Raw genomic sequence first — 12,476 nt, 5'->3', positions numbered from 1 at the left:
GCAAGTTCTAGGACAGTCGGCACTACAGGGAGAAACCCTGTCTTGGAAAAACAAAAACAAAAAGCAAACAACAACAAACTACAACTCAAATCTCCTGATTTTACATGACTTAATCCAGATGTTACCCACCCCACCCCACCCCGTATTCAGAATGAAATGTGAGTCAAACAGGGAAAAGAACTGTAACATTCAAAACTGTTCACCTTGAAAAGCTAATATCAGGAAAATACTTTTGTGTTCACGTAATATACCTCTTGACATGAAAAAGCAGTATTTCAAGGAGGATTAATGCAAGGTATATTTTCAAATAGCAGAATCTCAGACTTTATTATAGTAAGTGAAACTTGAAATGATTGACTTCACATCCTGTGATGTTCTGATTTGGGGTACTTCTACCCAGTGGTTGTCAAGCTGCCTTGTTCTGCTCCTGACAGCAAAACAGTGGTTCTCTCAGTCCTTCTTTCTAAAAAATCAGTACTACAAACACTTTGATTTCTGGTAAGATTCATCAAAATCCTCTTCATTAAAAACATTTTAAAAGTATAGCTCCTGTCCACTCACAATGAGAATACGTAGGACAGACAGGGTAAGCTGCCAGTGTGTACATGCTCAGGTGGTTCCCTCCCACCTTGTCTTGACTACTTCAGTATCAAGAGGAAGTTCTTCTTACTCATACCTCTAAATTTACTTCTATGGCTTTTGAAGGATATGGTGAAATGATGTGAATTGAAAAATCGCCAACTTTTGCCTACCAACCAAACTAACAACTTTATAAAGAAATTAAAACTGGGTGACTTCAAGACCAACATAACTAACTTAGCAAGACTGTGTCAAAATAAATACAGATTGGGTGTTGCCTGGCATGTGTAAGGCCCCCACCCTTACTTTCAAAAGAAGAAAAGAGGGGGCTGGTTTGATGGCTCAGAGATTAAGATTAGTTCCAAAGGTCCAGAGTTCAATTCCCAGCAACCACATGGTGGCTTACAACCATCTATAATGAGATTTGCTGCCCTCTTCTGGCATGTAGGCATACATCCCAGAACACTGCATTCTTAAGAAATAAATAAATAAATCTTAAAAAAAAAAAAAGATCAAAACTTAGCTGCGGATATAGTTCTGTGATAGGTAACTGCCGAGCATGTACAAGACTCTGACTTCCATAACCAGTATCACAAACAAAAGTGAGGAAAGGAGAAAGGGAGTGAAAGAAACAAAAGGAAAACAAATAGAGAGGGGATTAAATCTTTACATATTTTACTAATGCCCAGAAAGATTTACCCCAAACGGATTGATGCTAATCTAACGAACTGATGTTTGACAAATTCTAAACTGGTAAGACTTCCTAAGAAATGGCAACCCTAAAATAAGTTACAGAAAATAGAGCTGTGCACAAATACACAGTAGACAACAAATGTACACAATAAAAGCATGTACCGTGAGCTTACCGCTGATTTTGCCACTACCATTCGATGGTTCAAATCATGATTTCCTAACACACACACAAGATTTTAAAAATAAATAAACGTGAAGGAAGTCCAAGAAAATATAAGAAACTAAAACAGAATGTAAGAAAAAGATCACTGTAGATAGAACTTTTCATCTATGGCGACACATTTAGATAGGTGTTCTATTATCATAACAAAGGTGGAATAAATCTTCTGATGACATTTTGTTTACTAAAGGATGCTAAATTAATAATAGGACACTTACAGAGGTAGGAAGTTGTTCTGATGTCATCTCACTTACTAATCTTTGATAAGTGCTGATAAAAATGAAAGACATGATGTGCTGACTAGTTTTATGTCAACTTGACCCAAGCTAGACTCATCAGAGAGGCGAGAGCCTCAATTGAGAAAATGCCTCCCTATGATCAGGCTGCAGGATAGCCTGTAGGGCATTTTCTTAATTAGTGGCTGACACAGGAGGGCCCAGCCATTGTGGGTGGGGCCATCCATGAGCTGGTGGTCCTGGGTTCTATAAGAAAACAGCTGAGGGGGCTGGAGAGATGGCTCAGTGGTTAAGAGCATTGCCTGCTCTTCCAAAGGTCCTGAGTTCAATTCCCGGCAACCACATGGTGGCTCACAACCATCTGGAATGAGGTCTGGTGCCCTCTTCTGGCCTGCAGACATACACACAGACAGAATATTGTATACATAATAAATAAATAAATATTTAAAAAAAAAAGAAAAGAAAAGAAAACAGCTGAGCAAGCCAGTAAGCACTCCTCTCAATGTCCTCTATATCAGCTCCTACCTCTAGGGTCCTGCTTCGACTTACCTCAGTGATGGACTGTTACCTGAACATTTAAGCTAAAATAAACCCTTTCCTCCCCAAGTTGTTTTGGTCGTGGTGTTTCATTACAACAATAACCACCCTAACTTGGGCACATGATCAATCAAAAGTCACGGGCCACTTGTAAAATGAAAACATCTTTGTAGTTCCCATTGTGGAACCCTGTGCCTCATGAATGGCTCATGAAGACTTTACCAATGAGCCCCATCCTCCATTAAGAGAACAAAAAAAGCCTTAAAAGCAGTTTGGGTATCTACATGAGTTCCCAATCTAGCATCAATTATTTTATTTTGTAATTAAGAGAGGAGAAATGTGGATGGTTCTACCTATCCATAAGAATATGAAAGACCAAATATATCCCACAAACCATGTATGTTCACATGAAAATCTTCACCTGATATGACATTCACCTGTCAAGAGGAAGCAATTCAAAGGCTATTACACAGCTGATGTGCCAGGTGGAAGGAGCCATCCAGACTTTGCCCTCCTTGCCAACCCCTTTCTGGGCAACAGTGAAACAGATCTTCATAGATGATGGATTTAGTACAGAAGCCATGATCAGAATCAGGATTGGCATGACACACAACTGTATTGACATTTCAGAGTCATGTCAGTCAGAGTTGGGCTTCTACTGAGGACGCTGGCCCTGCTGTAGTCATAAGCATAAAAGTGTGGTCCTGTTTGGACGATGTTTGATTCCCTCTTCAGAGAAAGTAGCCTCCATCAAACAGCTCTGACTTTCTGTTGCTGGCTCCTCTGTGGATCGTCAGGAACTTTGTACCTTTTTCTTCTGTCCATATACTTTGCAGCCAGGCTTTCACCCAATCAAACTTTAGGAGCCAGCATCCATTTGAGAATCCCAAGCAAACACGGCATAGTACTTTGAGTTTCATCATCAGGAACAATTACATGCGATACTGTACTGTCAAACTCAGCACTTTTTTTTTTTTTTTTTTTTTTTTATGTCTTAAGAACTTTCTCAAGTTTTCTGAGGGTCACGAGTTCATTGCCTGTAAGCATCCATACTTTTGCTGCCCAGCATTCATGGCCAATCACTTGTTAGTTGAGAATGATTCATTCTTTTCTGGTAGTAGCAATAATGATCACACATTGTCTGTGAGGTGTTTTGAATAGAATGGCCCCCACAGGCTCATATTTGAATGCTTAGTCATCAGGAAGTAGAACTCTTTGATAGGATTAGGAGTGTGGCCTTGTTAGAGAAAGTGTTTTACTGGGGGGTGTTGACTGAGGTTTTCTGTCCTTCCCAGTTCCTGCAATGATTAAGTCCCAAAGAAAACACACAGAGGTCTACATTAGATATAAACTGATTGGCCCATTAGCTCAGGCTTATTAACTCTTATAACTTATATGCCCCATTATTAGCCCTTTATTCTTATCTCTGTGTTAGCCATGTGGCTCAGTACCTTATTCAGCAGGGCAGTCACACCTTGCTTCTTCTGTGGTTGGGTCAGGACCCCTGAGGAATGAGCTTCCTCCTTCCCAGAATTCTGTTCTAATTGACCCGCCTCTACTTCCTGTCTGGTTACTGGCCAATCAGTGTTTATTTAAAATATAATTGACAGAATACAAACCATTCTCCCACATGGGAGGGGATGGACTTTGAGGTTTCACAAGCCCATATGAGGCCCAGTATCTTTCACTTTGTCTGAGGATCAGGGTGTAGCCCTCAACTGCTTCTCTAGTACCGTGCTTGTCATGCCTTCCACTATGCTCCCTGCCATGATGATAATATATGTAAAAGGAGACTGTTTATTCATTTCCTGGCTGCCCAGACCCAAATAATCACACAGAAACTATATTAATTACAACACTGCCTGACCTATTGGCTCAGGCTTCTTATTAACTAACTCTTAACATAGTCAATTAACCCATTTCCATTCATCTGTGTATTGGCACAAAGTCGTGACTTACTGGTAAGAGTCTGGTGTCTGTCTCCTTGGGCAGCTACATGGCATCTCCTGGACTCTGCCTACTCTCTTATATATACTTATATACTTTCTATATATACTTATATACTCTCTTATATATACTTAGACACTCTCTTCCATCCTAGCTATATTCTTCCATGCCTTAGACCAAAGTAACTTTATTCATTAACCAATAAAAGCAACACATATACAGAAGGACATCCCACATCATCTGTACTAACCTCTAAAACTGTAAGTCAGCCTGCCAATTAAATACTTTCTTCTATAAGAGTCATGGTGTCTCTTCACAGCAGTAGAACAGTGACTAAGACAGTCTGTATAACCCATGGGCCACATACCAAATATGTCAGCAGCATTCCTGGAGGCACCACAGGACAGTATCCATCTTCCCATTCTTTTTGCATCATGGAATGGTAAGTTTTTCTGATAGCCAAGTGGTAGTCACCAAAGTGTTATGCTGGAGCAGCAATTCCACTACTTTTGAGTGACCATGACTGCAGGTTTCATACAATGGTGTCCACCCCGCATGATCTTTAACATTTGGGTCATTTCCACTTTGCAAGAAGCGTTCAACAGAAGGTTATTGCCCTTAATAGGAGCATTATGAAGCAATCTCTTTCCTCTGTTATTTTTTTTCCTGGCCATAATTTTAGGTGACAACTTTATGTTCAGGGGCTTGGCATCATTTGTCTGCGAGTTGAGCTCTTCAGCAAAGGTGGGAGTTGCCTGGTGAAAGACTAAGGGAATCATCTGATATGTTACTATTTCTCCTGAATGTGACATCAACTTGAAGTCTGCCCGAAGGCAATGAAGAATAGTATATAAAGTGTCAGTATAAACCTAGCTTCAAAACAATGACAAAACCTAGAAAGGGTCAGCGCATGAATCTGTTTCTACAAATCCTCATGAAGTTGTTTCTAAGATGGTTAAAACAGCTGTTAGAACATCTCAAAGAGACAGCAGAAGAAATCTTTAGCTGAGATCAACCAGGAACAGAATTAAGGCCAGGAAAGAAGGTAGTAGATTTGATTCCAAAGAGGAATTGAAGGAGAGCCTCCTGCAGCCAACCACCAGTTGAGTGTTCACCAGTAAATGGTGAAACTGACTTATTAGCTAGCAACTGACTCTTGCAGAATCTGAATATTTTGGAAACTTGACTAAAGTCTCTTTACTATTGACTGAGCATATACTGTCTTAAGATGCCGTGAGCAAGCATAAAAAGACTTCTGAGAGGAAGGTCTGTGTTAAAGATCTTCATTCAGTAAGGCATATGGAAATCTCAAGGTTGCAGCAGGTCTCCCAGTTCTACTTCTAAGGGATGTGGGAGCAACATTCCAAGAACCAGCAGAGAGGTTTCGAGACTTTCAATTAGAAATTGATAAATAAAAAATACCACTCTCGGCCGGGCCGTGGTGGCACACGCCTTTAATCCCAGCACTCGGGAGGCAGAGGCAGGCGGATCTTTGTGAGTTCGAGACCAGCCTGGTCTACAAGAGCTAGTTCCAGGACAGGCTCCAAAGCCACAGAGAAACCCTGTCTCGAAAAACAAAAACAAAAACAAAAACAAAAAAAAGAAAAGAAAAGAAACCTGTGGAGTAGGGGTGAATATAAATGATACTGAAGGAAGATAACATTTGGGAGGGGAAAACAGTTGGTCAAAGGATCTCACACAGGAAGTAGCTGTTGTAACTGGCTCAATGCATGAAAGGTTTGAACTTTTGAGAACAGGCTGAAATCACTTAATGGAAGGAAGTAGATGACAGAGAAATGCACATAAGCCTGTTAATGTAGAGCTGATCACTTGTGACTGGTTCCAGGACAGTGGGGAATGAAGTGTGGGGTTTTCAGTTCTCCATTCTAAAATGATGCTTTGGTTGATTTTCTAAAATATAATGCAGTGTGCAATCACCTTAGCAATCGCTTCAGTCTCCGGAGATGTGGGAGAAGGAGGACTGCATACAAAGGTTGTGTGTCTAATAGTATTTGACTAAGGATATATTTTGAAACAGGATTTTATGTTATATTCGAAGAGGGCTAAGAGTAAATGAAATGAGCATGAATACTTGGTGTGAAGCCTGAGGGAAACCATTAACTTTCATTTTGAGATTTGTGGATTACTGAGAAAGACAATTTATAGCCAAGCTGTGGCAGCAGAAGTCAGGGTTTTTTATTCAATAGGACCCAGCACACTCTGCCTTCTCTAACCTGAATTCTACTTCATGAGACTTCCCAGTTGAATATGTATTTTTGAATGATAAAACAATTTCAAATTCACTTGTGTTGCTTTTATCTACCTACTTGACCACAGATGTCAATCTTCTACCCGAATGAACTCCAGTTTAATGCATACATCCTTTTCCCTTCTTAGGAAAAACCATGAAAGGAAATTCCACTTAAGTCAGGAAGTGTTACTGTGTCTCAATAGAATGAAATAGATGGGGTGAATGCTGGGGAAAGGTGCTCAGGGATCTAAGTAAGTGAAACGGGGTAAGGTAGAAGACACTTGTCATTTGTAGGGCATGCTCAGTGCTGCACTGTAGTGATGAGGCGAGCAGACCTGCTTTTCTTCCTGCCCAGCTCCAGCATGGCTAGCTTTACACCCGAAATAACAACACACAAACTGTATTCATTTAAACACTGCCTGGCTCATTAGCTCTAGCCTCTTACTGGCAAACTCTCACATCTTGATTAACCCATTTCTATTAATGTGTGTAGCACCACAAGGTGGTGGCTTACTGGGAAGATTCTAACCTGTGTGCATCTCGGAGAAGAGAGCTATGGCGTCTGCCTCACTGCCTTCTTCCTCCCAGCATTCTGTTCTGTCTACTCCACACACCTATGTTCTGACTTATCAGGCCAAGCAGTTTTTTTTATTAATTAACCAATGAAAGCAACACATAGAAAGAAGACCCACCTACATTACTGCACCATTTAGACCAGAAGTAAAACTGCCTCTGATCCTACTTGGAGGCCCGTAGTCTGGTTGACATGTAATGTTACCTTTTATAGATTTCTGTAAAAGATGTAGAATATGGAATAAGGGAATGCCCTCACAATTTGCACCTGATGGGAGACAATTTGTTTTGGCTGTTGTTTGTCTTGAAACAAAATTTCACCCCATAGCCAACCCCAGGTTGTCCTTGAACTGAAAGTGATTAGTCATGAACCATCAAACCCAGCAGTTTGTGTTCACATGCAGACTGAGTAGTGGGATAGGCTTGACCACAAAAAAAAAAAAAAAAAAAAATCAGATGCATAGGCAGTTTGTTTATTATGTTCACTCTAACCAAAAACTTCATATTTTTGCAGAATTAAGAACAGAGATCCATCCTTGTCTTTTGTGCTCTTTGGCCTTCTCAAGTCCAAAATTCCTTAGTCAGCATGTGCAATGGAATCATCGCACTCAAATCTTCTCAGGAGCATCTGCCAGGATAAACTCCAAACCAGGGGATCGCAGTCCAGATCAGCTTCAGGAACAGCAACATTTTGATTCACACAACAAAAATGACAAGGTCAGAAGTCAAGATGTCAAAGGAAAGTCCAAACCCATGCATAAATGGACAAGACAGATTTCAACAGCCTTTCCCAGCACACTCAAAGGAAAAGTGAGATCTGAGGAAAGTAAGAAAACTATGGAAGAAGAGCTCAGAACAGAGCAGAAAACAAATACAGAGGATGCAGTCAGATCATTTATTGGATCAGAAATCTCAAGCGTTGAAGGAGAACATGGGCAGTGTTTTAGTAATAAGTCAAATGTCAATGAGCAACAGAGGACACACACAGGGGAGAAGCCCTATGTTTGCAGGGAGTGTGGGCGGGGCTTTACACGGAAGTCACTCCTCATCCTTCACCAAAGGACACACGTAGGGGAAAAGTCCTATCTTTTCAAGAAGAATGAGAAAGCCAATAGCAATAGAAACACACCTCAACATTCACAGGGAGACAAATGTGGCCTCTAAACATCTTTTCACTTATTCTACTAAAACTTCTGACAAGTCTGATTTTTCTGAACTCAAGAATATAAAATGGTCGTGCCTTTTTATAATACCTTTAATCCCAGCACTTGGGAGGCAGCGGCAGGTGGATCTCTGTGATTTCGAGACCTGGTCTATAGAGCAATTTCCACGATAGCTAAGTCTTTTACATAGAGAAAACCTGTCTCTAAAATATATATATTCAGAAAAAAATGTCCATTTTCCTTTTTTTTTTTTTTTTTTTTTTGTCTTTTTTGTTTGTTTTGTTTTTTGGCTGTTGTTAAGTCTGGACCTTAGCCTCCAGCCCCTGTCATCCATCCCAGCGCCCCTGGCATGGGAGTTGCTTTAGTCTGGACTCCAAATCCCAGCATACTCTCACAGGGTATTTAAGTGGATTTCCAAGGGAGAAACACGTGGATCCGGGTTTGCATGAGCTTCCCGCTCTCCTGTCTCTTCACCATGTGCATGGCCACCCGAGAGCACCGTACTCAATAAAACGATGAGCATTTTGATTTGGTTTAATTTAACCTAATTGGATTTCTTTGCACCTGCGGAGCTGCCCCTTTTTATTATTTTTTCTTAACAGCTGAGTTTTATCTTTTGGGTCTTTGTTTGTTTGTTTGGTTTGGTTTTTCAAGATACGGTTTCTCTGTGTAGCTCTAGTTGTCCTGGAACTTGTTCAGTAGAGCTGGCGGGCCTTGAAATCGATCTACCTGCCTCTGCCTTCTTAGTGCTGGGATTAAAGGCGTGCACCCCACTGTAACACCCGGTTTTGGTGTTACACCCTCGGTACAGCTCGCGCGCCGCTGTACCGAATGCGAGTCGGGCAAGACCTGGAGATTGAACTGAACACACAAAGAGGTCGGGGTCATTCTATGGGAGATCAAGCGAATGCCATTTATTCAGACTGGGGAAAGTCCTTATCTAACTAACTGCAGCACTAGGACCCCCGCCGACTAGGCAGGTGGGAAATTACCGTATCAACAATGTAATGAATGCCCTGCAGCTAATCACCAGGTGGGGCAGGGGAAAATACAGGAACTTAACCAGGTGGGGCAGAATGCTAGTCATCTGACTAGAAACTGTACGTGCCCCAGGAATAAGGGCTGAATGCTAGGTCATGTTGACCAGAAATTATCCTCGAGATGCACCCCAGGAATAAGGGCAGACCAGGGCGCTACACCCCATTACTACAAATTCCCATTTTCATGACACGAGATAAAACTAGAAAAACAAAACAAAAAAAAAAAAAAACAGAGAAAGAGCCTGGCGGTGGTGGCGCACGCCTTTAATCCCAGCACTTGGGAGGCAGAGGCAGGGTGATTCTCTGTGAGTTCAAGACCAGCCTGGTCTACAAGAGCTAGTTCCAGGACAGGCTCCAAAACCACAGAGAAACCCTGTCTCGAAAAACAAAAACAAAAAAACAAACAAAAAAAAAAAACAGAGAAAGGTTCCCTGGGTATTCAAAGGATGTCTCACAATTCTTTTACACACAAATCCCTTCCATTTTTAAATTTATTCTATTTATTTATTTAGCTTCCTGGTCTAATAAGGCTTGTCTCCGTACAAGTCTGAAGCCCGAGTACCTCATTCTAATCACTGGAAGCAGAAAAAATCAGGAGGGCATTAGAGAACTCATACTCTGAGTTTAGGTCTTTGTGTAATTTTAATCCTGGGAAAGGTACAAGTCCGAGACCACTACAGTATAGCAGAATCATGGCCAGGCAGTGGCGGCACAGACCTTTAGTTCCGGCACTTAGGAGGGAGAGGCTTTCTCTACTCTCCTGTCAGGCTCCTCCTTTATTGTTGTTTGTTTGGTTTAACTAAGTTTCTAAAGACTCAGGAGACAGATGCTGTGGTGAAAACTACTAGTTCAGAGAGGCGGAGAAAGCACTCAGTTGACCATCCTCCTCAGCGTCATCCCAGAAAGAACATTCTCCTATGTCATCTGAAACAAAAGCTCCTCTAACCAGATATCCCTCCTACTTCTTGTGTGCCTCTCTCTACAGCCTCCTGACATGCTCGCTCTTATTCTCTGTGGATTTTTCCTTATCAACTAGTTACTTGCTCCACGTCTTGACCTATGGTTGATTTTATTTAATCCTATTTACAATATTCAAGCAGCAAAACTCTTGGATTAAAGGTGTATGCTAGGGTTGAGTCACACCACAGCTAGAAGCATGTTTTTCCAGCAAATAATGCAATCTTGGGGTTCACAGTGTTATCCAATATCCTACAACAACTCTTAGCTTCTTTTAACCTCTGTAAACTCAGAGATTAAATCCAGACAGAGTTGTATGTGCACATGTATGAGTACGTGTGAGGGTCAGCCATAATAATCTAAGTCTGGGCAGAAAAGAAGTTCTTTACTTCCTCCAACCATTATCACTTGGGTCTCCGGCCATCAATATATTTAAATGGAGCCTAGAGTGTCAATAATTTACCTTGAGACAATGCCTGGCAGGCCGACCCCCAGCCAAAAGCAGACCATTTAAAGAAAATTCCTGGCATTCCAAGCACTGTAGATAGAAACACCTGCCAGCACTAAACCAGGACACCCCTAGACAAATGTCAGCCAGTCAGGGTTCCTGAACCTCAGAGATCCCTTACCCCCACCTTTACTACTATAAAAACCCAATTCTAATTGAGCTCTGGGCTCTTTAGATATTCCAATACATTGGACCGAGTTTGCAAACTTGATTAAAATAAAGGCTCTTTGCTTTTACATATGGGTCTCCTTTGTTGACTTTTGTGGGGACCCATGGAATTGGGCACAACACATCATTGTGTGGGTATGGTTATGATGGTATACCTACACACACGTATATATTTTATTTGTATGTGCATGCGTGGGTGTGTTTATTTGGGTCTGCCAATCAGGGAAACAGTGCAATCACTCCATTCCTCTAGAGTAATCCTAGAGTCTCATGTGTGTTTGCATGTGTGTGTATGTGTAGATAAATAAGAGGTAGATAAATGTTAGAAAATAGATAGATTAGATATGAAATGGAAGAGAAAGAGCTCGAGGTGAATAAATGCCTGGATGACCTAGAAAAGACAAATATAAGGCTGATGAATATGATGAAGACAATCCAAGACTTGAGAATGAAATTCAAATAGGAGAAAGAAAAACTGAAGAGGAATCAAGATGAAATGAAGGTGGGATTGAAAATCCCAATTGCCCAACTAGAAAATTCAAAGGAAAGCTTTACAAGTAGAGAGAATCAAGTAGAAGACAGAAAGAATATCGTGTCTCAGAGATTAAACAGAGTCTAGAGCAAATAAAAGGAGAATGAAAAAAATTAGAAATACAGGAAAGAAATACACAGAAAATGTGGGACACCATAGAAAACTAAACCTTTGAATTCTAGGCATAGACAAGGGAGAAGAATCCCATGTCAATGGCATAGGCCATATCTTCAACAAGATCATAGAAGAAATATGTGGAAGCTTTTCTAAAGTAGGCACATCTTGGGATATAAAACAAATCTTTAAAAATTCAAAAAGGTTGAAATTATTCCTGGTGCCTGATCTAATCACAATGTAATGAAACAAAACTTATAAATAAATAAGTAAATATGAAAACTTGTGAAGATTAAACAGCCCATTACTGAATGATGAATGGGTCAAGGAAGAAATCAAGAAAAATTAAAAACTCCCTGGAACTGAATTAACAAGAAAGCACAACACGACAAAACTTCTGGGACACAATGAAAGCATTCCTATGAGAGAAATTCATAGTACCTACATGGAAAAAAATCAGAAAGAGCACAAATAAATGGTCTATGATGCAACTCAAAAAGTTTGAAAAACAAAAACAAACCAAATCTAAAGTCAGTCAATGGCAAGAAATAATTACAGTAAGAGCAGAAATCAATGAAATAGAAACAAAGAAAACAATACCAAGATTCAGCAAATCTAAGAGCTGGTTCTGTGAGAAGATAAAACTGGCAGGGTGTTGGCCCAATTAACTAAAATAAAGAATATTCTTTACTTATACTACTAGAAATACCACAGGGAATGGCACTATGCCTGAGGAAGACAGACAGCACAGACATGAAGTCCTATACCCTCTGTCCCTCACCTTGTGTCTCATGTCCCCAGTCTGACAATGTTGAAATAAGAAGCGGCGGGGTTGCGTCCCCAACACCCCGGCCGCTTGGCTAGCTCATGCCCGAAATAACAACACACAAACTGTATTCATTTAAAGAACTGCTTGGCCCATGAACTCTAGCCCTTACAGGCTAATTCTCGCACCTGG

General features: G+C 40.8%; 1 pseudogene; it reads right to left on the bottom strand.

Annotated features, from left to right (window-relative positions):
* Positions 1 to 2,698: 2,698 nt before the first annotated feature.
* On the bottom strand, positions 2,699 to 5,049 carry LOC126497772 (BRCA1-associated RING domain protein 1-like; annotated as a pseudogene).
* Positions 5,050 to 12,476: the final 7,427 nt, after the last annotated feature.

Source organism: Alexandromys fortis, unplaced genomic scaffold (assembly GCF_014885135.2).
Source record: "Alexandromys fortis isolate MF-2015 unplaced genomic scaffold, M_Fortis_MF-2015_v1.1 scaffold_23, whole genome shotgun sequence".
Classification (NCBI taxonomy): Eukaryota; Metazoa; Chordata; class Mammalia; order Rodentia; family Cricetidae; genus Alexandromys; species Alexandromys fortis.
This window is presented reverse-complemented; position numbering and strand designations above follow the sequence as displayed.